Source organism: Enhydra lutris, unplaced genomic scaffold (genome assembly GCF_002288905.1).
Source record: "Enhydra lutris kenyoni isolate GAN:26980312 unplaced genomic scaffold, ASM228890v2 scaffoldscaffold10, whole genome shotgun sequence".
Classification (NCBI taxonomy): Eukaryota; Metazoa; Chordata; class Mammalia; order Carnivora; family Mustelidae; genus Enhydra; species Enhydra lutris.
The window spans coordinates 23,311,974-23,338,781 of NW_019154094.1; positions in this window are offsets into that span (position 1 = coordinate 23,311,974).

The window sequence follows — 26,808 nt, forward strand, 5'->3', positions numbered from 1 at the left end:
TTAGCCCTGTCTTTTTTTTTTCTTTTTAAAGATTTTATGTATTTATTTGACAGACAGAGACCACAAGTAGGCAGAGAGGCAGGCAGAGAGAGAGAGAGGAGGAAGGAGGCTCCCCCCTGAGCAGAGAGCCCGATGTGGGGCTCGATCCCAGATCCCTGCGTTCATGACCCGAGCTGAAGGCAGAGGCTTAACCCACTGAGCCACCCAGGCGCCCCAACAGCTAGGGTTTTAAAGACAGAGAAGACGACAGTGAGACTCTGAGGAAGGCTACTCAAGCCAGGAGTATGTGGAAACAGAACTGAAAGGCATCTGTCCCGGTACTGGTTTAACTGAATTAAGAATGAATGTGAACAGATAACAGTGTACAATACTGGACCAACCACCTGTGTCCACACCTAGAAGAGTGAGGGAGTCATTCATCCTGGAAGACAAGGAGATGTGTTTCCTGGCCAGCAAGGGACATACCTGCTGTGGGTCCTCTAGCATCATGTTCCGTTGCCCTGGGAAGAGTTTGCACAGGCCACCTGACTGTGCCCTTACCCAGTGGTGGTGGAAATTGGGAAGACTGGATAAGAGTATTGCTTGCCCATTTCTCTATCAGCAGCCCACACAAAAGGCCCCCTCGGCTGTCCATTTCAACTTTGAAGGATGGTCACGTGATCAGGTAAGCTACAGATGCGAAAATGGTTTAGCAGACCCTTGGTGCTCTCAGATGTAATATTTAATAATAATGCTGAGATGAACACAGTGCTTGATATGTATAAGACACTATCCTAAGCAATTTTTTTCATGGGATAACTCATTTAACCTCGGAGGGCTATTATCTCCATCTTACAGACAAAGAAACAGAGAAGTAAACTTACCCAGGATCAGACACCTGCCAGGTGGCAAAGCTTGAATTTGAAGTACAACAGGATGGCTTCACAATTTTCGGCGTCCAGGAGTCACTCTGCAGAAACACAGTATAAAGTCATGTGTCATCCTTCAGAAGCATGCAATGAAATTCACCTGCTATGAGGGGTTCTGTGCAAGAAGCAAGACACTTAGTGACTGAGCCAAATCACTGAGCAGTACCTGAATCTTAGAAAAGTTCCGCCATTTTCTTGTTAACCTGATGTAGGCCTTTTAGGGAAAAATTATATGCCACCGTAGATGTAATAACTATGATGCTTTTGATTACAAGGGACAAAAATACCAACTAATAGTTTTAAAAGTAAAGGTAATTTCATTTTCTCACATGGCAAGAAGTCTGGGGACCGTGATTCAAAGCTTCTCAGCATGTTGGTGATATCGCCCCTCATGGTCCCAAGATAGTTGCAGCAGTTCCAAGCATCACATCTTCATACCCTAGCATGCCAACAAAAAAGGAAGGAGATGGGGGGGGATTTCCTCCTCATGCACAAAAATTATTTCCTGGAAGTTTCCCCACTTCCTTCCTGTCACATTTCATCATCAGAACTGTGTCATGTTATCAGCTCCTAGACCAGTGTTTCTGAAGCTCAGCCTTACCAACATTTTTGGTCAGATAATCCTCTTTTGTGAGGGGTTCTCCTGGGCATTGAAGGATACTTGTCAGCATCCCTGACCCCTGCTCACTAAATGCCAATGACATATTTCCAGGTGTGACAACACGAAAATGTCTACAGAAACTGCCAATGTCCTATGGGTGTGTGTGTGTGTGTGTGTGTGTGTAGGTAAAATTGATGGGGATGAGAACCATTGCCCTAGACAAATGACAAGAGAAATGGACTAATCCCGGTGGCTGGCTTAGACCAAACATGGGTCATCTCCCAAGGCTATACACACTGAGAAAAGTTCTATTTCAAGGAAGAAGTGGCCGTGGGTTTGGCAGTCATTCTCCACGTTGCTTTTCTGTAGCTGAAAAAAATGTTCTTTTTGGAAGTCCAAGGGGAGAATTGAGGAGGAGATTTTCTCTCTTCTTGCATCCAAGAAAGTATTCATGGGGCAGGTCACAGGAATGGGAGTTCAGTGATATCTAATCGGTAGTTCTGTGACCATAGGAAAACAATCAGGAGTCAGGGCAGCCGGTCTTCTTATTGAGAAAATCTATACCAAACTGTCTTTCTATGGAGGGATTCCTCTCTTTTCATCTTGCCCCACCTCCCTTTTAAAAAAAGACAAACCTGTATGTGCCCACAGATATTTGGTAAACAAGAACTCCGAGTGGAAAATTCCTGTATTCGTTCCTCAGGAACATGCCTTGAATCTTTACAAATATATGTTGGTTAAAGTACCATTGGCCATTTTATCCTAATGTGACAACAGCGTTCCCATTATAAATAGGGTTATTGGAGGGTGCAAGGTTTAAGGACAACAACCAACTTGTACTGAGCGCTGGTTATGTGCTGGGTGCTCTGGTTAATGTCTGGACGTGGATGAAGGCTGTGTGGCAGGTGTCAGGGCTCTGAGTCACAGAGGAACAGCCATAGAAGCCCAGTGATGTGCCCAAATGGCACAGCCAGGAAGGGAAGGGGCTAAGCTCTGCACTCAGAGAGCTAGATCCATCCCCCTTTCTTGTTTTCAAATTACGTTCAGAAACAAAGAGTAGAGTTGTAGCAAGCAAAAGTAAGAACAAACGAAAACCAACCTTCTTGCATGCTTACGGCTGAAGGATAGTGAAAAATTTAATTTTTTAAATTCTTTAAATTTTTTTAGAAAGCAGTAAAGAAATATCTCCCTTCCCTAAGAGGCACGGTGTGGACTATTTAATTAGTGTTTTCCTAAGTGAGAGCCTTTAAAACATAACATTCATCCCAATGTTTCCATATTTAGAGCAACCTTTCATATTGTTTTTGCTTTTTAAAATTTTTTCGTATTAAACATGTTTACAAAAACGTAGAGAATGACTTTGATGAAAACCATGATCTGAAGAACTGTTGTTTAAAACCCAGAGAAGTCACATTTGTACTCCCTTTAGCCCAAGCACTGTGTTTTAGCTGAAAGTTCTGAATCTCATCTTCTACATACAACTGAAAGTTTAAAAATAGATGGTGTGAGGTTGAAATGGCCTTGGGCAGCTAGCTTGACAGAATTTACCAATGGTTTGCAAACAAACCGAAACGTTTGGGGTAGTTTTGTTTGTGTGTATGTGTGTGTGTGTGTGTGTGTGTGTGTGTGTGTGTGTGTAATCATAAAATAGATTTTTTTCATGGCATCTCATTTCTTTCCATTTTTTTCACCAACCTGTAGCAATAAGAATGAAAGAATATTGAAAATTCTCAAACGGAACCCTGCTTTCCAGGATCAATATGAAATTACCTACATTAAGGGCTACAGACACGTATGAAGGCTGAAAACCAATTATAATAAAAATAAAGTTTGGTTCATTTAATCCCCCAAAATCCTGGAGGCATAAAAACTTCAGGGATTGATTTTCTTTTACTCAGATACTGTATAATGATTCAGCAAAACAAAATTATAAATACTTCAGCACTGAGTAACGTTAAATTGGGAGCAGATCTGAACCTATTCCCCAAAGCCTGCTTGCCTTGGAAGAGTCAGCAATATCAAGATACGCTTCAGTGGAAAAGTTTATCCTGAATTGATTGGAGCAGAGAAGACAAAATCTGATACATATATTTTTAAACTTTGACTCCTGGCCACGTGCTCTGTGCATTTCCTGCCCCTCCCCCGCAACTTAAAAAAAAAAAAAACCTTTTCAAAATGTTTAATTTGAAAACAGTTCATCAGATTTGGTAGAACTAAAAAAAGAGTACCCATAAGGTGAGTGCTTATGTACATAGATCCAAGACTCACTATTTGGGGTAGTCATGTTCTCTAAAGTTGTAGCCCACTGAATTAGCACATAGCGTATCATAGCCCCAAAGGGAAATAGCGGGTTATTCCTCTGAGCCTTGGCCATACCGTTTTGTTAACCCATCGACACAAAACTTCGTTTTATCTGTTTAAAGACATCTGATTTAATATATATTGTTGATTCATTAAATTGAACTTGAGGCCAACAGCACTAACTCATGTCTTAATGAATCTTATCTTTTTTAAACATAGTCTTTAAAAAAAAAAAAAGATTTGTTTATTTACTAGAGAAAGGGAAAGAGAGAGAGCCAGCAGGGGGAGGGGCAGAGGGAGAGACAGAATCTCAAGCAGACTCCTCTCCGTCCCAGTGCAGAGTCCGACACAGGGCTAGATCCCACGACCCTGAGATCACGACCTGAGCGAAAATCAACAGCCAGTTGCTCAACAGACTGAGCCCCCTAAGTGCTCCTGAGGGAAGCTTATCCAACACCCATATTTACTCTCTAAAGCACATCACGGCCTTCTGCTTAGGAATATTAGACAGCACTTTAGCACTACACTTGGGGGCCACTGTAAACAGCAAAATCACCATCAAAAAGCACAGAAATGTAAAAAACATGGTGCTAAATAGACCGTGGAAAGGACACCTGTTCAGAGTATGAGCACTGAGAGAAGAAGGCAGAGTGTCAGTTTCCTTGACCTCATCTGGGAACACAGATTCTCTCGCAGCTCAAACTTTTAGCAGCTCCGGGTATGTGTTTGCGAATGATGGCAAAAGTGCTACAAAGTATTGCATTTAGAGTTACAAATACATTTCAGCAAGTAGGTGAAATGACAAGTTCAGAACCCAGGAATAACGAGGACTGACTGTATATATATGTCTATTTATAGATAGATGTATAATACATACCTGCATATCTTATCTTTTGGAGCAAAATATCTGTTTGCTACAGCTAAATGAAGAGAGGCACTCTTCTCCACCAGGCCTTCATAGAACAGCCTCAAGCCAGGAGGAAGTGGACTCTGGAGCATGGGAATGGTTGCCAGCAAATCTGTGGAAGGTAAGGAACGGGGAGAGGGCAGGAAGGATCTCCCACCTAAGACACGGAGTCCGTAGAGTGGCAAACAGAAACCACTGGCTTGGCCATTTGTAAGGCACATGTACGGCTTCAGTCAGAGACCTGCTTCCTAGACGTGTGTACTTGGGCAAAGCCTGTACCTCCTCCAGGCTTCAGTTTCCTCTCAACTATAGGATGGGACTAATTACGGAACACACCTCTCCGAGTTGTTGTGAAGAGTAAATGAGGTATCTACGTAATGCACCTGGTAGCACAGCCGGTGGAGGGTAGGACTCTTGATTTCTGTTGGGGTCGTGATCTCAGCGGTCCTAGGATGGAGCCCCATGTGGGCTCCGCGCTCGGCGGGAGTCGGCTTGGGATTCTTTCTTTCCCTCTGCCTTTGCCCTTCCCCCTGCTTACACTTTAAATAAATAAATAAATAAATAAATAAATAAATAAAATCTAAAAAAAAAAAAAAAAGTACTGAAAAGTACTTTCCTGGGACAACCAGGCATGTGGAATTCTTGAGGAGGTTGTGTGAAACACACAACACAGGAATGACATATTATTGCCAAAAAAGGCTGATCAGCGCTCCCCTTCCCTGCCGCCCGGCGCCCACCAACCAAGAGGAAGAGGGAGGCACAAGTCCAACTCCTCTAGGCTTTGGAGGCAATCAGTGAATCCCAGGAGGATAGGATAGCTAACTTTGTTTTATTTTTGTTTATTCGGTTTTGTTATTGCAGTAAGTCAAGGGGATCTGCTCTAGACTATGAGATGGAAGGGACCTAACATCTAGTGCAACAGATGGATAAACCAATTGTCAAAAGACACTTTTGAGACGGCTGGGGACATGCGAATGCCGACTGGCTAGTCAATGGTACTAAGTAATTATTGTTGACTTATTAAGTGTGATAATGGTATTACATTTTGCAGGAAAAATGTCCTTATATTTTAGAGACTCATACAAAAGTGTTAAAGGGCGCCTAACATGTCAGAGATTTGCTTTAAAATATTTCAGGAAGAAGAAGCAAAAGCAAAAAGAAGGGGACTGGTGAAAACTGCTACTAAGTTACTTATTTAATTAAAAATGAGTAGTACATTTTTTTCAGAGTGATTGCCATCTAAAGTGCTTTTGGGTCTAAGAAGGAAGTTCAGCTCAATTAGTCTATGTGGTTGGTATTACTTGAGCCAACATTTAAGTTTGAGAGAGAGAGAGAGATGTGTAAGTAAATAACCATTGCTAAGAAACAGCTCAGCCAGCAGCTCTGGGGTCCCTGAGATCTTTGAAGTGATGTGTGAGCTCAAAACTCCTTTCATAACAATACTAAACAGCTGACATTCGGGCTGCATAAAAGCTAAGAAAGAAGGAGTGTTCCAGGCAGAGGGAACAGCATGTGTGAAGGCTCTACAGAGCTGCGCAGGTCTGGCTCAGAGTGGTTCTGTGGGACGAGAATGCACAGCTCACAGCACACATGTTGAGAGCAGTGGCTGATAGAATGGTTTGTGGGGGAGATGCCTTTGCCTTACAGATGCTTGTTGGCACAGGGTTGAAACCTTGACCCTGGGCTCCATAACTCTTGCAAAAAGGTGAAAACATGTCAAGGTTTGAAAGGCCTACATGAAAGGGATCTGATGCTATACATTTTCTCTTGGGTTGTTCCACACACTTAAGTATATTCTTCTTAACGAAAGCCAAGTTTAGGGGCGCCTGGGTGGTTCAGTTGGTTAAGTATCTGACCCAGGTCATGATCTCAGTGTGTGGGGGCAGTAGTGGTGGTGGTAGTGGTGTCTCCTTTTCCCTCTCCCTCTGCCCCCCACCCTGTTCATGCTTTCTCTCTCAAATGAATAAATAAAATCTTAAAAAAAAAAAAAAGAAAAAAGAAAAAGGAAGCCAGGTTTGGCAAAGTAATAGTAATCATCCCGGACTACCTTACAAGTTTATAAAGCTCTTCCCTACAAACATTTCTGCCTTTTGATTTTGAGCCTGCAAGGTAGACACAGTAGGTCTTAGAATCCCCCATTTACAGAGCAAGAAACTAAGGATCTGAAACACCAAGTGTGTTGACCAGAGTTGTCTGGTTACTGGGTGGCCAAGCCAGAACTTGAAGCTCAGTTCACATCTTTAGTAAATCAGTCAATTCATTACAGTCCTCACTGATTCCATAGGATTCTGTTGTAGGTGAAGGCTAAGGTTCTAAGTGAGCTAAGACAGGGCCTCTATCCTCACATACCTAACCTAAGCTGTTTTCCACATATTTAAGTGCACAGTAGGAGGTCATGGACCAACAGAGTCCTATGTCCTTCCAGTACCCATTCTCAATTCTTTGCCCTCACAACACTGGGTCTGATACTGCATATTAATAGTGAAAACCACTGGGGTGAAAAGAATTGGCTATTGAGCATTTCATGGTAACCCATTCTTAGAATTACATCCTGTAAGTACCATGCCTCCGGCTTCCAGTCTTGCCCTTTCTAACCAGCATTTCATACGGCTGCACAGGGGTTTGCAAGAATACAAGTCTACCTTTTGCCCCCACCTGAGAGCTGTGAATGGCTTTCTACTTCCCAAGATGAAAGTGGCAACATGGTGGGTTTAGGCTAATGCTCACTGATAGAGTACTGGGGCCCTCCATGGTTTTCACTGTGTTTTAACTTTGAATTAGTCACCAACATTTACAAATGGGGAGGCTCCTACCTAGGGACCTGGATTTGTCTTCTCTGACATCTAGCAATGCTAGTTCTGCACTCTCCCACAGTAACAGCTGGCTGGATTACTGACTGGCTTCTTTGGGTAACTCAAGAGCACTCTGGCTTGCTACACTGCCCACCATCCTCTCTTGTCTCCAGGCCAATGCACCGACCCACATCACCTGCCCGGTGTTGGCATTTGTGTATACCAACCCACACCTGTTTCTTTGGTGTTACAGCCCTGACCTCCATGACAGGGATTCTGCTAGCCTTGTCTCCATCCTATTCTGAATTTTATGCCCTGGCAATAGGAGATGATGGGAGCTTCTCAGAGGACAGCATGACTTGGCTTCCTTGGAAGGCTCTTGACCTTTTTGTCAGTTCTGCAAAGCCATACTGATGCTTCAAGTCCCAGTTCAGATATCACCTCCACCAGGAGGCCTTCCCTGATGCTTAGGGATGGATAAGGATGTCTTTACGTTCCCCTCATTGCTTGTGCCCTCTCTAACCTATGCTACTGAGATGATCTGGTCCCCAATGCAGAAGCCCTCTCTGCTGCCCACATTCACTTGTGAACCTCAGCACCTTTATGGGAGGGTGTTGTAAAAAGTCGAGCCCCAGTGCCTCCCATAGATAAAGGCCTTGGGAACCCAGACTGGGGAACTTCCCTGGGGTATACGTCCCTTTCTGCAGCCTTCCTCTCCTTTTCTCCACACCTCTATTCCAAGAGCTCCGGCTGTGAAGAAAAAGGCCACTAGTCTGGTCTTCTTGGCTACTTTGGGCTTTAGATAGGAGATATTAAACAATTAAGTCTTTCTGGGCATTTTGCCTCTGTACCCTGGGATGAGGTCAAGGTGGGAGAGTAGGGGACTCACTGAGTCACTGGAGGGCCCTGAGACCACCCCCCCGGAAAGGGGCTCCTGGCAACGTGCAGGGAAGGGAATCAATTCAGAGAAGCCAGCTGGAGGTTAGGACGGATTAATAAGTATTTTTGCTCACTGGGGCTATTAATAACGCCAGTTATTTAGATATGAAATAATTAATCACCACTAGTAAGCAGAGGTGCTCAGCGGGGGGATTAAATCCCTTGTCCTGAGGCCATCCTTGGAATAAGGGCATGGAACCTGGTAGTCTAATTTAGAGACTGCTCTCTTGGTGGGCCAGCTCTAGGAAATTCTGGGTGATAGGACCTGTAGAGGATATTATTAATTACATTGCACAACATCCTCGGAGGGCTTCAAAGGAGAAACTGACGGACACCTATGTAATCAGGAAGAGGACAGTTTTCCCTGGACAGTGCGAGTTATGCCGCTGACCCCACTTCCCTTTCTGTGCAAGTTGCTGGAAAGTTCAGAGCCAAACTTGTGACTTGTTTGAGCTTTTACACATGCATTTTTGGAAGAAACCCCATTCTTAGCTCCCTGCTCTTATTTTCCTTTCGTTTAGTCTACCAATTAAAGAAAACAAAACAAAAACAAAAACAAAAACACAAAGGGGCGCCTGGGTGGCTCAGTGGGTTAAAGCCTCTGCCTTCAGCTCAGGTCATGCCTGGGATGGAGCCCCACATTGGGCTCTCAGCTCAGCAGGGAGCCTGCTCCCCCCGCCCCCCCTGCCTCTCTGCCTACTTGTGAACTCTGTCAAATAAATGAATAAAATCTTTTTAAAGAATTTAAAAAAAGGAAGGAAAAAAAAACCCCAAACCAAAACAAAAAATTACAACCAACCAAACGAACAGAATTTCTTACCCTGTCCTTTTACAAAAGTAATATAGATTCATTCTTAGAAAATGTAGAAAACACAGGAGACAAACACAAAATTGGTAAAATTCACTTAGTCACACCTGGAGAGAAACTAATTTATGTTCTGGTGTATTTTCTTCCATCCCCAGTCCCCAGTGGTATACACGTGTCTTTTACAAAATGAAATCAACACCGTATATAGTATTTTAGAACAGTCCTCTGCAGCATCACTTCCTACCTTATATTATGCACATCTTTGGTCTTGTAGATGTCCCATAATTTATTCAACCAATGTAGGGTTGCTGAATCTTGCCTTGTTGCTAAAATTTTTTTTTTTTTCTTTTTATTAAAAAAAAAGTTTCAGTAAACACTCATGGAGCTGAATCTTTATGCATATATATTGATCTTTCAGTTAAAGTTCTCAGAAGTTTTCACTGGCTTCTAATTTATGCTGTCGTGCTTTATTTAATATATCCTGTTGAACACCCTTACTTTCTGGAACACACCGATATATTATTAAAGAAGTGAGACATGTCTAATCTCCTGTAGTCTGCTCAGCAGAGCCTTCCATCCATCAGGCTGGGATTTATATCCTGTTTTCTCTGAGGATTCAGGATCCAAAGAATAAGAGACATTCTCTGTCCTCAAGGGGTTTACATTCTAAGAGAAACGGATGAGCTATAGAAATGTACACCAAGTTACCAAACACAAGATTGGGGAAGAGTTTTTATCAGCTATAACGTAGGTATGTGAAAGGTGCCAAAGGCAACAACTCAGGAGGGCAGGTGGGGACATTCAGCTGATGTGAATTGTGCGAAGGCTGTGTGTTTACACTAGGGGTGCAGTAGGGATTAAGACACAATCCGCCTTCAAAGAGCTCCAGGTCTACGAGGGTGGATGGTGAAGGAGGAGAGGTCCCCAAATACTTACATAACTGCATAACAACACGGATAAGAATCTTCTGGGAGCTTGGATGCCAGTCTCTTAAAGAGGAAGAGGGGACCAAAGTAGGCTTCCAACAGTTTAGGCAAAAGAATGAAGAGAACACCAGAAAAGGGGGAAATATTTGAGTAACAAATTAGATCTTTTGCAGACAGAGGTGGACTCAAATCTTTTGGCTTTGCTCCCCATTTAAATTCACTTAAAATTTTGATCCAATATAGGCATGTCTTCATATACAAGGGAAAACAAAAGTTCCATGCATCAATTCTTTCTTTAATACATGCAAAATGCTCCTCTGATTTCCACTTTAGTTCAGTAAAAAAAGAGTAGAGTTGCAATCCACTAAATTGTTATGACCCACTGGGGACTGACGTGCAGACTAAAGTTAGAGGAGCAGACTGAAGGTGGGTGGAGTGCTGGACCAAGCAAAAATGACACGGGTTAGGAGCAGGTCAGCTGGGTCAGGATGAAGGCCCTGAAAAGCCCCTCTTAATGTGCAAATGAAAAGCCGAAAGAGACTTCCATTGTCTTGGAAAAAGGAATAAAGAACACCTTTTTGTTCTGTTGAGTGGTTTACCAAAAGCTGCTTCTCTCCTTTGTTATGTAAAGCTGTGGCTGGAGAGAATTGGCCAGTTTTGTGTAAATGACTCCCAATCTCTTTTATTTTTTTTTTTAATCCCCCCCCAACCCGTCTCTTTCAGAGAGCTCTAGGGCATTCAGGATGGCCTCTACCAATGGTGGGACCCGACAATGGAATCCCTAAAAGAGTTACCGTGAGGAGAATCATACTAATGATTGTGTTCAACTCAAAGGCTTGAAAAGCCACTGAGGTGGGCTGGTTTTGGCATGGGGTTGGTTGGTGAACTGAACTCCCTTGGATCCCGCCATCTTAGCACGGTGGTCGAGCTTCGGTCAAAATGGCTGATTGTGAACATGTTCATGGAAAAAAAGCTGTAACAGTAAAGCCCAACACAAGGGTTCAGTGCACCTAGGCAGGCGCCCTGACCTATTAGGACAACCGAGTTATTAAGGGCCAACCTCCAGGGGTGGTGTGGAACCAGTCTTCAACAGCGCCCCCGTGTGTTCATGAGAAGCAATGGCAGTGGTAAACCCATCCCCATAGACTTGCCTGTGGAAGAGGGAGTAATTCCTTGTCTACTCAGTAAATTCTGGAGTTCTGGGTGTATATGGGGAGATGTCTTAAAAGAATGATATAGAACATCCTGCTCTTAAAACAGAGATAAGAAGTTGGGAAAGAAATCACTGAAGACTGCCGAAGAGTGGCGGCTTCGTCTGGTGTTGAAAGCTGGCAGACTTTGACCTGGTAGAGCTCAGACAAGAGGAGAATTTAGGTAGAGGAGAAGAGTGGTTTTCGCAGGGGGAGAAATGGACAAGGCTTCCCACAGGTCAGGCCGGCAGCCCATGGGGCTGTAGGGGAAGGTGAGCCTTTCCTGGTATGTGGGCAACAAAGCTACGGAGGTAGTTTCGGATCAGACTACGGGGGGCCTGATTTCTAGGATGAGATGCCAATGCTTTATCTAGCACACAATAAGGAGGCATGGGAGGTTCTGAGCAAGGGAATCCTAACCACACATTATTATTATGACTACTACTATTATTATTTTGCTGGGGGGAAGCGATTTGATAGGTTTGTGTGTCAGTCTCTGGGCTACGGACACCTTCCGTGCATGTCTCATATCATCCTTCCAACAGTCCCATGAGGCGAGAGCACAATCCTCCTTCCCCTCACCCCCACCATGTTTTACAACCTTGAATTCAAATAAGAAATTTCAATACAAGCCATTTGTAGGGCTTGGGGCTTATTCTTTAAAAAACAAGAATGGAGGAATGCAACAAAATGATCTTCCCTTTTTTTTTTTTCCAAAAAATTTCAGAAAAAAGGATAGAGCGTGGGACCATGAAGGATCTAATTAGTCATACCCACTTTCTCCCCCGATCAGTAATCTTGTGTCCATTCCATAATCCTCACATACATTCCTGAATGAAGATTTACAGCTCATCTTTGCTTACACAGCCATTGAAAAATACTCAGCACCACCTTGCTTCTTATAATGCCAAACGAATCAAATCAGGAAACGACTTCGATATGCATGTCTAGTGATAGAACTGAACTCAGACTTAGGCAGCCCAACTCTGGAACCCATGCCTTTAACCACCAGCACAGTGTTGCCCCGACTTGTCTGGACTGAGCCGCAGAGTCAGAAATATGAGTTACACCGTGACCCAGGACACACACTAGGAAACAGTATTTCACTCTGTCATATACACTGATTTCCCCCCCTCCGTTCTATTCTCTTCTATGCTCTTCTATTTCATTCCTTGAAAGTTTTTAGTTATGGCTCACTAAATTGATTTCACATCCTACCAATGATGGGATTACAATCCATAGTCTGAAAAACAGTGCAGGAGAACATACTATTTTACAAAGAGAAAGGCAACCAATATGACACAGGAAGTGGGCAGGACAGGGGCAGATGGAATAATTGTGGAGAGCAGGCAAGAAGGGTTATGGTCAGGCATTTGGAAGAGAGAGAGCAAAAAAGGAGAGAGAGAGAGGAGACAACTGTTAGGGGTCCGGTCACTTGGAAGTCCATGTTGACTTCCAAGGAGGAGGAAGACATAGTTCTAAGCCTTGGGCATAAGTAGAATTTAGTGAAGAAAGTCAGGGAAAGACGTATCTACAGAACACTTCAACAGTCTCCAGGCTGTGAGGGATTAAAGTCAGAACTACTCAATCTAGAATTATCATTTGTAAAATGGGGGATAATAACCATCCTTTCCTGAACTGGTTACTTGGCGCTGGAAGGAAGTAATGCATGTAACATGCTTTGCACTTGGTTGTTTCTTCATGAGAGAGCAAACGAAAACCATGTACATAATTTAAAATTTTCTAGGAGCCCTATTAAAAAAGTAAAAACAGGGCGTCTGGGTGGCTCAGTGGTTAAAGCCTCTGCCTTCGGCTCAGGTCATGATCTCAGGGTCCTGGGATGGAGTCCCGCATCAGGCTCTCTGCTCAGCAGGGAGCCTGCCTCCTCCTCCTGTCTCTGTCTGCCTGCCTCTCTGCCTACTTGTGATCTGTCAAAAATAAATAAATAAATAAAATAAAAAAGTAAAAACAGGTGAAATTAATTTTAATAACATGTTTTATTCAACCCAATATATATAAAATAATACCATTTCAATATGCAATCCATAAAACATTACTAATGGGATAGTTTACATTTTTTCATACTAAATCTTTGAAATCCAGTGTATAATTTTTTAAAAAAGATTTTATTGATTTATTTGTCAGAGAGAGGGAAAGAGATAGAAAGAGAAGCAGACTCCCTGCTGAGCAGGGAGCCCAATACGGGGCTCGATCCCAGGACCCTGGGATTGACTGAGCCCCTCAGGCACCCCTGGTGCATCTTTATGTTTACAGCACATCTCAATTTTGATCGGCCACATTTCAGGTGTGCTATAGCCACATGTGGCTAGTGGCTGCCCTAGTGGACAGTGTGGACCTAGCACATAAGAAATGCTGCAGAAATGTTACTATTGATGTAATTATCACCACTGTTATTCAGTGTTGGGTGACAGGACCAAGGACTTTTTTTTGCGGAGGGTGGCTGGGCGGAGTAGAGCAGAGAAACATCCTATTTTCCTACCTTTCAGGACACTCGCTTGCTGGGATTCCGGTGATGCTATGTCCTTCAGCCAGTGAAGCCCATGGTTCTAGAGAGTGGCCAACAGGGGCCCTTGGCGTGATGTGCAGACCGTGTGAGTATCCATGTTTATAATACAGCCGTGTTTATACTTTTTGTTTCTGGTATGAATTAATTATTTACTTATGATATTTAATAAAAACCAGACATCACCTCACTGGCGTTTAAACAAAAACAGTGCTATTCATTTTATTCATTCTGCTGAGGTCATCTGTTGCGGGGTTCACAGGGTGGTGGGTGGGGGGTGGGCAGGCAGCCTATGGGGCCTGGTGCCAAGTGGTCCTTGGGCCCCAGAATGCTCTGGGGCTTCTCACTGAGGGGAGTCTCTGGTGGCCACTACTGAAGGGGGGATAATGGCCTGGGGCTGTGGAATTGGAATTTTGGCTGGGTCAAGGGAGCAAGAACGCCAGCTGGTGTGTGCACCTAAGAAATCTGATCCTAGTACGTGGCGATGGGTGCCAAGCTCTTGAGGTACCCATTTTACAGAGGAGAAAACTACAGTCCGGAGAATTGGGCTACTTGCCCCGCTCCATGGTGGTTAAGACAGTCTCTTTGTAAGGACGCCTGACTAGATCTTCCTCGATTCATGCTCTTTCCCACTTTGTGATGCCGCAACCCCAGCTCCAGACCCTTCGCACCACAGCCATGTTCCCCTTGACACGGTTTTCTCCTGCTTTGGTGGCTGCACTGAGTCTGGTATGAAGTCTGGTCTGACGCTCTTCTCCTTGGTGAACAGAAACCATTTCGGAGGGGATGTGAACAGGTGTGAGTGTGCTGGTGGGTCCAGGGGTCCCAGCTCTCAGAGCGAGGGGTTGAGGGCTGGTTTCCGCCCAGGGCCCTCGGCCTCTCAGGTTCGAGCAGCACGAGGGCGAGCGCCCTTCTAGTCTATTTTAGGATATGGGCTTCAGATCACTCCCTGTGCCCCAGCCACACTGCTCCCTTTGTTTTCTTGAATTTGCCAAGCTCGTTACCTGTGGACCACCTCCACCCTAGACGGTGAGCTCTGTGAGGGCAGAGAACACGTCCGCTTGACTTATCCATGACCTCTCCATGCTCTGCACCACGTCCGGCCCCCTGGAGACTCATTAGACACTTCTCGCACAGAGGAAGAAATCATGATAGAGACACTTCGAGGTTCAGGTGCACCGTGTGAACTTGGGTAAATTCCTTCCTCCCTGAGTCTCAGTGATCGCATCTGTGAAATGGTCTCCGGATGACCTCCGAGCTTTCCTCCAGCTCCGAAATTCCACAGCTCTCTGATCTGACACTGGAAACGGCCAAGCCCCACCCCATTCAGTTATTTTGCTTTTATCACTCGAGCACTTCCTTCGAAAAGGGTGTGGGGATGTTCTTTTAAGACCTTAATTCCTTTTTGAGCAATTGGGCAATTTTCCAATTCCTATAATTGTGTTAGCCACCAGCGAAGTTAACTGAGTTATTGATTCTGGAGTTTCGAGTCTCTGCTGGTGAGACCAAAACCACTAGCTGACAGCTTGGTATTCTTTTTTTTCCCTTTCTTTCTTCCTCCCCCTCCCTTTTCTTCTTCTTCTTCTTCTTCTTCTTCTTCTTTTTGTCCTCTTCTTTTTTTTTTTTTTTTTGTAATGTTGTGAGATTACAGGCTCGTTCCTGAATCAACAATTCTTTCACTCTATAATAAAGTTGTATTTTCAAATTTTGCTTTTGACTTTAATTGCAGCCAGGCATAAACAAGAGAAGGAGGGTACCGTTCCAGATGAGTGCACATTCAAAATCATTCAAACTCTACTTGGAAGAGGAGAGGAAAATTAATAATGAGAACAAACAGGCCTTTGGAACCAGGCTCCCCCTCCTTCCTTCTTTGTAAAATGGAATCCTTCTCTTAACAGAGTAAATGGAAAAAACACCACCACAAACAAACTGGGAGGGTGCCGGCACAATTGGTTCTTTTGGTCTACGAAGATCCAAATAATGCACAGACCGAACTATGTATGTGATAGAACCAGATAGTTCAACGCTCGATCACTCATTTTTTCGTCAGGCGAATGTTCATTGAACATCTCCTCTGTGCCAGATGTTGGGCTGGGTGTGGGGATAAAACAGTGAATAAGCCAGATAAAATTTCTCTCCTAATACAATACCACGACTCATGCTGGTAACAAAGCTGATTAACAAAGTTAATCAAACTTACTATGTGTAAGGATAAGTGCTTTTCATGAAATTTCTCATTGGGTCCTCATACTATATGAAGCAGGTGCTGTCATGAGTCCTGTTTTATTTTTTATTATTTTTTAAAAAAGATTTTATTTATTTATTTATTTGACAGAGAGATAGAGATCAAAAGCAGGCAGAGCGGCAGGCAGAAGGAAAGGGAGAAGCAGACTCCCCGCTGAGCAGGGAGTCCGATGTGTGGCTCAATCCCAGGACCCTGGGATCATGACCTGAGCCGAAGGCAGATGCTTAAACCACTGAGCCACCCAGGCGCCCCATGAGTCCTGTTTTAGAGATGAGGGAACCAAGGCATGGGGGACCCCGCGCTTACCTGCGAGGTGAACCCCTCAGCACTGACAGGAGGCCAGATCATGAAAGGTCTGGAAGGCCAGGCTAGGACCTTCATGTCCTGGCAGCAGTGGGAAGGTCTTGAAGTAGCACGGTCAAAGTCGTATCTGGAAAAGGCTCTCTCTGGAAAAGTGCCCTCTCATCCGGGCACAGAGAGGATGGGAGGGTTGGAGACAAATCAATTCCAGGGAGAACTGAGGGTGGTCGGTCATGAGGCTGGGGACCATGGTGAGAAAGGATAGTGTACTGGTCTGAGAGCATTAAGGATGTATAAATTACAGGATATGGTGATAATTCAAATCTCTATGCTTCAAATCAGGCAGGAGACATCACCACTTCGGTTGCCTGCGATAACCAGTAATTCTCCACTCTGTTCATGCTATGCAGGTGGGGGTACATGAGAAAACTAGGGAGCCCTTCACTCTGTGAGGTCACCTTTTCTCAAAGGCCCACACAAAGCTGATGTGAAGAACATACCTGTCTCCACGTAAGGAGCCGTCTTTTCCATTGTCCTTTATGCTATTTTATTTAAAGATTTTTATTTATTTGAGAGAGAGAGAGCGAGAGAGAACATGAGCTGGGGGAGAGGCAGACAGAGAAGCAGAGGCAGACTCCCCCGTGAGCAAGGAGCCGGATGTGGGGCTTGATTCCAGGACCCTGGGATCACAACCTGAGCCAAAGGCAGATGCTTACCTGACTGAGCCTTCCAGGTGCCCCATCTTTATGCTATTTTTATTTTTATTTTTTATTTTTTTTTAAAGATTTTATTTATTTATTTGAGTGAGAGACAGTGAGAGAGAGCATGAGCAAGGAGAAGGTCAGAGGGAGAAGCAGACTTCCCATGGAGCTGGGAGCCCGATGTGGGACTCGATCCTGGGACTCTGGGATCATGACCTGAGCCCAAGGCAGTCGTCCAACCAACTGAGCCACCCAGGCGTCCCTTTATGCTATTTTTAAAGTCCCTCATATGAGTCCCTCTGCTTATTTATTTGTTATTTATTTATTTCTTTAGGGAGAGAGAGAGCGGGGGCGGGGGGCCGGAGGGCAGAGGGAGAGAGGGAATCTTAAGCAGTCTCTGTGCCTAGCACCAAGCCCAAACAACATGGGGCTCTATCTCATGACCCTGAGAGCATGACCTGAGCCGCATCAAGAGTCAGATGCATAACTGACTGAGCCACTCAGGTGCCCCTCCCTCTTCTAATTTATAATTAGGATCTAATGATTTTCCTTTTAACTGGTGGTTGAAAGTGATTTGGTCCACCAAGTTTTGCTTTTGCCTTGGCTATCAACGAATTCAGGATGAATTTTTATTTTATCATTTTATCTTACTTTAACATTTATTTTTTAAAAAGATTTTATTTATTTATTTGTCAGAGAGAGAGAAAGTGCACACGAACAGGGGGAGCGGCAGGCAGAGGGAGAAGCAGGCTCCCTGCTGAGCAAGGAGCCGGAAAGGGGACTTGATCCCAGAACCCTGAGCTAAAGGCAGACACTTAACCCACTGAGCCACCCAGGCATCGCTGGGGTAAATTTTTATACTCGTAATAAATATGTTAGTCTAGGGACTTGACTCGTATGTTTCCTCTTCTTTAATTTATAGTGCTTTATACATGTCTTCTTTCTCTTCGTAAGTGGCCTCCAACTTGTTTGGAAGAGGTGGTATATATAAAGTAAGAAACATGAGTCATCCGAGAGGGAGGTTGCCAGACCTAGCTCCTATGCCAGCTCCCCTTTCTCAACTTTCATGGATGCTGGGTTCCCCAATTGGACTCACACTTTTGGGTTAAGACATCATCTTCATGAGACCCTGGAGAAGCACATGTACACTGTTTTGGAGGGTGACTTTTCTACACTCAGGAACAAGGAAGAAGTGATTCGTGCATTGAACGGAGTGCCTGCCACTTTGCACGGTGATAGGACTTGAAAGGGATGGGAACCAGGGTGGGCAAGGGGAGGGAGGGTTGGCAGAGATTTGGAGAGCTGGGGCTTTGTGAAGTAGCCCCAGGTTGAACCCCAGGGGGAGCCCTTGGAAGGACTGTCCCCAAAGAGGACAAGCATCATTGGCAGGAGAGGTGGAAGGCCACCAATCTGGTCAGAGGAAAGCAGGCTGGACTATGCCTTCTCCATTCAGTCTTGTTTTCCACCAATGTGTTGACACCAGCCAACTAAGCCTCACTTTCCACTGCCTTGGACAGCAAATTCAAAATACAGCAGACCCCTCTTATCTGTGGGAGATGAGTTCTGAGTCCCCCAAGGAGTGCCTGAAACCATGGACAGACCCACACCCTATATATATTAAGTATTTTCCTGTACATACACACCTGTGATAAAGTTTAATATATAAAGTAGGCACAGAAAGAGATTAACAATAACCAATAATAAAATAGAAAAATTAAAATATACGGTAATACAAGTTATGTGGATGTGGTCTTTCTCTTTCAAAATGTGTTATTGTACTGTCCTCGCCCTTCTTGGGATGACATGGGAAGATAGAAGGTCTATGTGATGAGATGAAGTGAGGGGAATGACAGGCATCATCATGTAGCATCAGGCTGCTGCTGACCTTCTTACGATTTGTTAGAAGGAGAATCATCTGCTTCCAGACTGTGGCTGACCATGGGTAACTGAAACCATGGAAAGTGAAGCCATGGTCAAGGGAGGCTGCTGTACCATGATTAGGTACCTGCCTTGGAATGATGCTTAGGGGGCTTGGAGAGAGGTTTCTGCTTTCTCTTGTCCAAATATCTTTATCATGGGCACCTGGGTGGCTCAGTGGGTTAAAGCCAAATATCTTTATCACATTTCTTTTTTTTTTTTTTAAAGATTTTATTTATTTGACAGATGGAGATCACAAGCAGGCAGAGAAGCTGGCAGAGAGAGAGGAGGAAGCAGGCTCCCTGCTGAGCAGAGAGCCCAATGTGGGGCTTGATCCCAGGACCCTGGGATCATGACCTGAGCTGAAGGCAGAGACTTTAACCCACTGAGTCACCCAGGCACCCCTCCTTATCACATTTCATTCAATGTATCCAATCATTGCCATTTCAGGAAGTCTCGGCTAAAATGTGAATACCCCTGAGTGGTATCCGGCAACAAGGATGAAATCACGGGAACACAGGCCTTTGAGCTGGAAGGGGTCTGGGTGATAACTGACAGCAGCCCTCATGTACGTGAAAACTGGTGAAACTTAATCCCAGGAGGTCAGACTAACTGGGCGAAAGTCACTAAGCCACTTAGCAGCAAAACCTGGATTGGAAGGCAGACCTCTGGCTTCTAGCAGAAGCTCTTTCCATGACACATGATTAGAAGCTGGTCTACATCCAATTCTTTTCTAAAGTAAGAGCCAAATAAAAGGGAACATGGTCCAGGATGAGCAGGTTTTGATATGAAGAGATAAGAGAGACAAACAGTAATTACATGGACCGGCTTATGGAGTTCTGAACCGTTTTTGTGAACACATTTGTCTCTGTAGAGAATTGTTCTTTGTTCACCCTACATGATTCTGGTAGGTCCATCTGCACAAGAGCCTAAAGCCGCCCCCTCCCCATTCCTCCGTATAGGAGAGGACACATAACTAAGTCTGGCCCATCGGTGTCTGTTCTGTAGATACTGGTAGAGGCAAGGAGCAGCTTCCTGATCCAACCAGAGTCCCTCCATGAAATGGGATGTACGGAAGCCTCACTTGCTCTGTACAGACCACTTAGCATGGAACTGCAAGGGGCCATCTTTCTCATGGCATTTGAAAGACAATGCCTGAGTCTGAAGCCAACACTGAAGAAAGCAAAGCCCAAAACGAGATAATGAGCAAGACTGAGAGGAAGGTGGGGACGGGAGGAGAGGAGGAAGGAGAAACAGATTGAGAGAGAGATTAAGAGATTGAGACAGAGACAACAAGGGCAAGCAAGCATCTGGAAGAAATAATCTGAGTAACTGGATCCAGCCACGCCTGAAGGCAGATGTACTCCAGAACTTCACAGTTTATGGAAGCCAGTAAGTCTGTTTTACTTTTTTCTGTTAAAACTAGCTTAAGTTGAGGTTCTCCTATTTGGCTATAAAGATCCTGTTTATAACATAAGTTTTTAAATATAAATTATCCCACTTGATTTTTCTCAGCCACCCGGTAAGATAGATATAATTAGGATCACCATTTTATAAACGTGCTCCCGAAACTCAGATATTAAATCACTGGCCTGAGGTCATAGAGCTTTATGAAAGCCGCCTGTATTAGTCTTATTAGAGCTTTTACTTTTTATCAGCTAAGCCTTTGTTGTTCAAGGGTTTCGGATGAGAATCCTGGATACCAGCTTTGTCCTTTCATGGCGTGGTGAGGAGCCAGCTGTCTTTTCTGCTGACTGTTCTTCCTCACCTGGTGGGTTCACGGATCATTAGCAGCCCAGAGAACGCTAATGAGCTAAGATAACTAGACTGGCCACATGAATCTGGGCATGGGACGCTCAGCAGCCAGAGGCGGGCTTGTCTCCAGCTTCGTGTGGGTGGCTGTGCTAGCCGCCTAGGCCACCGCCTCCTCCTCTTGAACCACAGCAAGCCTTAGTGGGAAGCACCACCATGAGCCATTCCCCTTTGAGGCCAGCATGTGGTACAGCCGGAAGCCTGTGGTCAGCGTGCGGCAATTCAATAATACACTTCACCAGTGTGAGAAAGCCACAACACAGCATGGAGGAAACCGTTCACCAGAACTTTCTACCTCCCGTCTGCTGGACAAGATGGCCGAGCTTGGGATGTGAGCAATGCCTCCGAGTTTCTCAATGCACACTCCCCGGAGAATCGTGTTAAAAGACAGGTGGGTTGTGACAAAGGAGAGCTCCTATAAACACAAACTTAAAAGGCCCGGTTGTCCATGTCTGGTTTATTTCCCCCAGCCCTGGGGCTGGATGAGGACGGACATCCTTCTCCTTCTGAGGCTTCTAGCCATTCCCTCAGAGAACACGCCAAGTTCCGCACCTCCCCAGTGAAGACTCCCAGCCATCTGGGGTGTGACAGGGTTGTTTTTTTGGATCAGTTCTTTGGATAACTTGGTGTGTCCACCTCGGTTTTTCCTCCGTGTTCCTAGAGAAGGAGCGTTCCTGGGAGCCATATGGTCCAGCACCACAGGAAGAAAAGTCTGGGAGTTACCGCTTCTCCGGCTTGTGAGCACATTTCACCTCTGATGTCTTCTTCCTGAACGCATTTCAGCTCCACTCTTCTGATTCTTTCCCATCTGGTTTCTATCTGACCCAAGCAGCTGTTTTTCCCATTTAAAATAACACACTTACCTCTTTCTTCTTTATGTGCCATGTTTTCAGTTTTGAAATGCTTTTTCATATGGATTGAAACATTGTTTTTTCTTCTTCTTCAAGAAGAGAAGTACCTGTATTTTGACTCAGTTATGGGCAAATTCTTTAAGCAGACCCACAGAACCATTGCAATGAGGGTCTTTACTCCCTTGGCCAGGATACCATTCTGCATATCCACAGTCACCGTGCTCTGGGTGCAGGAAGACTTAGAGCCATGACTAATATTAGCAAAGCACAGTATATATAACATGGCCGGTCGGGGATCATAAATATTTATAAAGACCATAGGAACCTCTCTCATAATGCAAAGAGAAGTGCTCAATAAGAATTAAGCAGTGTGTGTTGGATGTTTTTGGAAAATGATGAATAGATGACCTTTTTTCCAAATGACAAAATGCTCCTCCCTCAAACCTTTTGAATTTTAAAGATAGCTGGGAAAGCAAAGCCCTGGAATTTTCTCTACTGATTGAAGAGTGGGGCGGAATGCTGCCATCAGCGATGGAAGAATTTATTCCCATTTAAAGTAATGTTTACGCTATCCAGCTACACCATAGGGAAAGGAATACAGGGGGAGTTTGAGAAAGACTGAGGCTCCATATTCAAGACGGTGGCTGTTTAAATGAATGACAAGGCACTGGGGTCAAAAGGAAAATCGAATCCTGACTCTGCTCTCTGCCAGCTGGGTGATCTTTGTGTTCCTAGATGTCCCTGCGTTCTCAGGGTCTAAGAACATGCTCTGCCCTCTATGTGCAATACTCTTCCCCCGTTCTACATGGTGGGTCCTTCAGCTCTCTGCTTCAATGTCACCTCTGCAGAGAGGCCTTCCGTGACCACCCTATCAGCACGGGCCCAGTCATTCACCTCGTTTGTTTCCTTCCTTCACTGCATGGAGCACCAGCTCTCCAGGTCTCCATTTCCTTGCTTTGTGTTGGTCTCATCCTCTGCAAGTCTTCATAATGGCAGGGGTTCTGATCTTCCTTTCTTGTTAACCACCCCCCCAAAAAAAAACCCACCCCAAGAGACTTTATTTTATTTTATTTTTTTAGCTGCTTTGGGTTTGCAGACAAAAGAAATAGAAAGTACAGAGACTTCCCACACACTCCATCATGTGCCCACCCCCTTCCCCCCCCGCCCCCCACCCTGAAATTCCCCTATTATTCACATCTTTCATTAGCATGACACATTTGTTGCCACTGGTGAGCCAACATTGATACATTATAAACTCAAGTTTATAGCTTCCATTAGGATTCAGTCTTGGTGTTAGATATTCTGTGGGTTTTGTCAAAGGCTTAAGGACATGTATCCGTCATTTAAAGATCATCCAGGACAGTTTCGCTGCCTTAAAAATGCCCTGTCATTTCACCTGTTCAATCTTTCCCTCCCTTCAACACCCGACATCTGACCTCTTTACTGTCTTCACAGGTTTGCCTTTTGCCAAATGTCATATAGTTGGAGTCATACAATATGGAACCTTTTCAGGTTGGCTTCTTTCACTTGGCAGTTCTTTACTGGCCTCATTTTCCATCCCCTGTTTTCCTATGTCCCCGAGGTAGGGAGTACCCAGGGAATATTTATGGGACAAGCAAATATATGAGCCTTGAGTTGTCCTAATTTGCATACTAGTCTACTTTATAGAGTTGTGAGGAGTCGCAAAGGTAAGCTGTGGGCAGGTTTGCTGAGGGTATGGCTGCTGGTAAGCCCTTGAAAGTGGTGGTTGCTACTTTTCATATTCTGGCAGCGTACCAGATCCTAGTGACGCTGGCATGCTGTTGGGGAATGTGGAGGGGCTGAGAGTGTGTTTATGAAACTCAGGGTCTTTTCAGAGCTCTGGTAGGTGACACTACAATTTCTCTGTCAGCCTTTGTCCCTCCAGACAGCTGCCCCTTAAAATTACAGACCCTCTGGAAGTCTTGCTGAGTTGCTGTGAGGATGTCTCTGGTCACAGTTTTCAGTGCAAAATATTTCCACGATTTGCAATTCTTTTGAGAGATGCTTCTCATCGTGGCTCTGGGGCTCTTTATGTGAATTGTCCTTATCTCTTTTCCCCTACAGGCTGTTTAGTAACTCTTGCTTTTCTGAAAGTATTTTTACTTATTTATTTGAGAGAGAGAGAGAGAGAGAACAAGCATGAGCAGGGGGAGCAGCAGAGAGATGGGAGAAGCAGGCTCCCTGATGAGCAGAGAGCCCAAGGTGGGACTCCATCCCAGGACCCTAGGATCATGACCTGAGCCGAACGTGGACACTTAACCTACTGAGCTACCCAGGTACCCCTAAATCCTGGGTTTTAATCAGCCACATATGTGTTAGGAACAAGAAGCAGGGTCTAAGATTGGATGGATGAACCGCTACATAAATCCAGGGGACAACAGGGCAACAGTCCTAGCAAGTGAACTGAAAGAAAAAAAAAAAAATCTAATGAGGGGACACTAGGTGTATAGTACCTGCTCCAACCTTTGGGTAAAGAAAGAAAGATAACAGAATTCCTTGCCATATGTCAACTATTCTTCAGTAATAAAAAATACTTTATTGCTAAAAAATGTTAACCGTCATTTGGACTTTTAGCAATTCATAATCTTTTTGCTGGTGAAGGGTCTTGCCGTGGTGTTGATGGCGCTGACGGATCAGGGTGGTGGTTGCTGAAGGCTGGGGCAGCTGTGGCAATTTCTTTTTTTTTTTTTTTTCCTTAAGATTTTATTTATTTATTTGACAGAGATAACAAGTAGGCAGAAAGGCAGGCAGAGAGAGAGAGAGAGGAAGCAGGCTCCCTGCTGAGCAGAGAGCCCGATATGGGGCTTGATTCCAGGACCCTGAGATCATGACCTGAGCCAAAGGCAGAGGCTCAACCCACTGAGCCACCCAGGTGCCCCTAGCTGTGGCAATTTCTTAAACTAAGACAACAGTGCAATTGGCCACATCGATCGACTCTTCTTTTCATGAATGACTTCTCTGTGTAGCAGGCAAATACTGTTTGATAGCATCTTGGAATTTCTTTCAAAATTGTAGAATTTCTTTCAAAATTGGTGTCAGTCCTCTCAAACCCTGCCATTGTTTTACCAACTAAGTTGATATAATATTCTAAATTCTTTCTTGTCATTGGTCTTTGCAGCATCTTCACCAGGAGTAGATTCCATCTCCAGAAACCACTTTCTTTGCTCCTCCGTAAGAGGCATCTCCTCATCCACTCAAGTGTTCTCATGAGATTGTAGTAATTCAGTCCCATCCTTGGGCTCCCTTCTAATTCTAGTTCTCTTGTTATTTCCGCCACATCCCTAGTTCCTTCCCGCCAGGGAAGCCTTGGACCCTCAAAGTCATCCATGATGGTGGCAATCAACTTCTTCCAAGATCCCATGAATGCTGATATGTTGACCTCTTCCCTTGAATCACGAATTTTTTTTTTTAAGATTTTATTTATTTATTTGACAGAGAGAGACACAGCGATAGAGGGAACACAAGCAGGGGGAGTGGGAGAGGGAGAAGGAGGCTTCCTGCCTAGCAGAGAGCCCAATGTGGGACTTGATCCCAGGACCCTGGGATCATGACCTGAGCTGAAGGCAGACACTTAATGACTGAGCCACCCAGGTGCCCCACGAATGTCCTTAATGGCAGTTAGAATGGTGAATCTTTTCCAGAAGGCTTTCAATGTACTTTGTCCAGAACCAACAGAGGAATTACTATCTAGGAGAGCAACAGCCTTATGGAATGTATTTCTTAAATAATAATATTGGAAACTCAAAATTACAACTTGAACCAAGGCTGCAGAATGGATGTGGGGTTGGCAGGCCTGAAAAACAACATTAATCTCATGGTCCATCTCCATCAGAGCTCTTGGGTGACCAGGTGCACTGTCAATGAGCTGTCATATTTGGAAAATAATCTTTTTTTCTGAGCAGTAGGTCTCAACAGTGGGCTTAAAATATGCAGTCAACCATCTTATAAGCAGATGTGTGGTCATCTAGGCTATGTTGTTGCATTGGTAGATCACAGGCAAAGTAGATTAAACATAATTCTTTAGGGCCCTAGGATTTTCAGAATGCTCAGTGAACAAGGATTTCATCTTAGTCACCAGCCACAATAGCCCCTAACAAGAGTGAGGCTGTCCTTTAAAGCTTTGAAGCCAGGCACTGACTTCTCCTCCCAAGCTATGAAAAGTCCTAGATGGCATTTCCTTCCAACAGAAGGCTGCCTAATCTACACTGAAAATCTACTGTTGAGTGTTGCTACCTTCATGAATTCTCCTCGCTAGGTTTTTCAGGATCACCGGGTACAGATTCTCCATCAGTACCTGCAGCTTCATCTTCTACTTTTCTGTTTACGGACATGGTGTCTTTTCTTAAATCTCATGAACCAACCTCTCTGCGAGCTTCCAACTTTCCTTCTACAGACTCCTCACCTTCCTCGGCCTTCAGAGAATTGAAGAATTAGGTCCTTGCTCTGGATTAGGCTTTGGCCCAAAGGAATGTTGTGGCTGGTTTGATCTTCCATCCAGGCCCCTATGCACTCTCCAGATGGGCAATAAGGCTGGGTCACATTCTTATCATTCCCATGTTCACCGGAGTAGCACTTTTCATTTCCCTTAACAGCTTTTCCTTTACATTCACAGCTTGGCTAGCTGTTTGGCACAAGAGCTAGCCCATCTCAGATTTAGACATGCCTTCCTCACTAAGCTTTGTCATTGTTAGCTCTTGGCCTAAAGCGAGAAATGTGCAATTTTTGCACATTTGCATTTTTTGTATTTTGCACATTGCAAATTTTGCACAATTTTTGCAATTTTTCCTTTGACCTGAACTCTGAGAGGCTGTTGTAGTGTTCTTAATTGGCCTAATTTCAATAGTCTTGTGTCTCAGCGAATAGGGAGGCCCAGGAGAGGGAGAGAGATGGGGAAGAGCCGGTTGGTTGGTGGAGCAGTCAAGACACATAAAACATTTATTGATTAAGTTCACTGTCTCATATGAGCACAGTTCGTGGCGCTCCCCTGCCCCCAACGGCAAACCCCAACATCAAAGATCACCGATCGCAGATCACCATCACAAATATTATAATGATAAACAAGTTA